General features: G+C 46.3%; 1 non-coding gene across 1 annotated transcript; it reads right to left on the reverse strand.

The window, feature by feature from the left end:
* Positions 1-1,637: 1,637 nt before the first annotated feature.
* On the reverse strand, positions 1,638-1,710 carry TRNAR-CCU. Its single transcript has one exon. It is a non-coding gene; the product is annotated as a tRNA-Arg (tRNA).
* Positions 1,711-2,362: the final 652 nt, after the last annotated feature.

A 2,362-nucleotide genomic window follows, 5' to 3' on the forward strand; every position in this document is an offset into this window, starting at 1 on the left:
GGGGATGAGTAGGTGAAACACATGGGGTGTGTATGGCAGAGGGCATTCTCTGTATGATACTGGAAAGGTGGGCACCCCACGCTGTGCCTTTGTCAAAACCCATACAACGTGCAACATAAAGAGTGTTAATTGATGTTAATTGATGCTAACTAATTAACTGATGTTAATTGATGTGGGAAACAAAGGCAAAAGAAAAATTAAATTTCCTCACTATCTACAGCCCACTGATATGACCTTGAAGCAGACAGAGTGACCTTTCTCTGGGAACTCAGCTACCTGGATGTTAATACTTTGCAAAGGGCAAAGGCAATCTTAGCCTGGCCCCCGGGATCCTCTGCTTTAACATATAAAAATTCCTTTGGAAACTTCCTTTATCTCTAAACTCTCAAGATACATTTTGGCAGGGGCGCCTGGGTGGCTCAGTGGGTTAAAGCCTCTGCCTTCAGCACAGGTCATGATGCCAGGGTCCTGGGATTGAGCCCCACATCAGGCTCTCTGCTCGGCAGGGAACCTGCTTCCTCCTCTCTCTCTGCCTGCCTCTCTGCCTACTTGTGATCTCTGTCTGTCAAATAAATAAATAAAATCTTTAAAAAAAAATACATGTTGGCAATCTTCCCCCAAGAATTTGACCCACCGATAAACATTTGAAAGGTCTCATGACTGAGGTTTTATTAGACAGTAATAAATGACCTTTTTCTAAAAACAGGTAGCCCGTCAAGGTCCTGGAAACCTTGCTTCCAGGATTCCTTGGAGACTTAGGCTATCCCTAATCCTCCTCCCCACTTGCTAGTATATAATGGGCCACTCCTCACCACCCCAGTGCAGCTCTTTCTGACCACGGGTCCTGTCCCCATGCTTTATTTTTTATTTTATTTTTATTTTTTAAATTTTTATTATTTTTTAAAGATTTTATTTATTTATGTGACAGAGAGAGAGAGAGTGAGCACAATCAGGGGAGTGGCAGGCAGAAGGAGAGGGAGAAGCAGGCTCTCCACAGAGCAGGGGAAGCCCGATATGGGACTCAGTCCCAGGACTCTGGGATCATGACCTGAGACATGAAGGCAGTGGCTTAACCAATTGAGCCACCCAGGAGCTCCCCCACCCCATGCTTTAATAAAACCACCTTTTTGCACCAAAGATGTCTCAAAAATTCTCTCTGGTCTGTCAGCTCCGAACACCAACATCTTTCCTACATCGTTAACTATGGCCTTTAGTCAACAATAACATGTCTTTAGTGCTTCATCAATGGTAAGCAATTCAGGCAAGAGGTTAGTAATCGGGCAAACGCTGGGGGTCCGGGAGACAGGAAGTATATGAGAACTCTTGTTCCTGGTCCATTTTTGCGTAAACCTAAACCCACTCTAAAAAATAAAGTCTGTTATGAAGTGCAAAAAAAATGGGTTATCATTATAGATACATTGCTTCTAATTAATGCATTTGGTAACAAGCCCGTGTAACTTTGAACTGGCAATGAATCTTCAGGAGCTGCATGGCTCCATGACTCTGTGGTCGGAGCCCCAGGTACTGCTGATTCTGCCCCGTGGCTGCAGATTGTTCCAGAACAATCTAGAACAAAGGAAAGGTCTGCCTCACAAAATCTGTTTATATCGTTAAGAAGTTTATTTAAGTCATCTCTACACCCAACGTGGGGCTCGAACTCACAACCCTGAGATCAGGAGTCACATGCTCTACCGACTGAGTCAGCCAGGCACCCCTGTTTATAACCTTGATTTATTTTTTACTATTTATTGATTTATTTGGGGGAGGAGGGGCAGAGGGGAAGAATCCCAAGCCGACTCCCTGCCAAGGACAGATTTCCCACCCCACAGGGCTTGATCCCATGACCCTAAGATCGATCACAACCTGAGCCCAAATCAGGAGTTGGACATTTAACCAACTGAGCCACCCAGGCGCCCCCATAACCTTGAAAATGGCAGGTTCTAATGATGCAGGTTTTTGGATATTGTTGTGTTGGTGAGCTTGGTGGGGTCCGGGGCCAACAGCGAGGAAAGAATTCTTGAGACGTCTTTGGTGCAGAAGCATAGTTTTTTGAAAGCAAGGGGCAGGACTGGGGGCTGCCTGCTACTCCTGGCTGCCCCAGGCTGCCCCAGGATTGTGGACAGGACCTGATTCTATACCTCAGGGGGTGGGAGAAGTAAAGATTAGGGGAGGACCAAGAGGACTTTCATATGCTAAAGAAGATGGGGCAGGGAGTGGGGCGGTGGGGGGAAGTGGTGGTGGGGGTGAGAATGGGGTCCTGGAAGAATGTTGGAATCTGCCCATCTCAAGTATTTGCCAACTGGCGGCAGGTTGTAGAGATGCTTAATTTTCTGTTTCCTACTGCCTTTGTTTCTCACCCCAC

The sequence above is a fragment of the Mustela putorius genome, unplaced genomic scaffold (genome assembly GCF_011764305.1).
Source record: "Mustela putorius furo isolate JIRA1106 unplaced genomic scaffold, ASM1176430v1.1 tig00000738_pilon_pilon_pilon, whole genome shotgun sequence".
NCBI classification, from domain to species: Eukaryota; Metazoa; Chordata; class Mammalia; order Carnivora; family Mustelidae; genus Mustela; species Mustela putorius.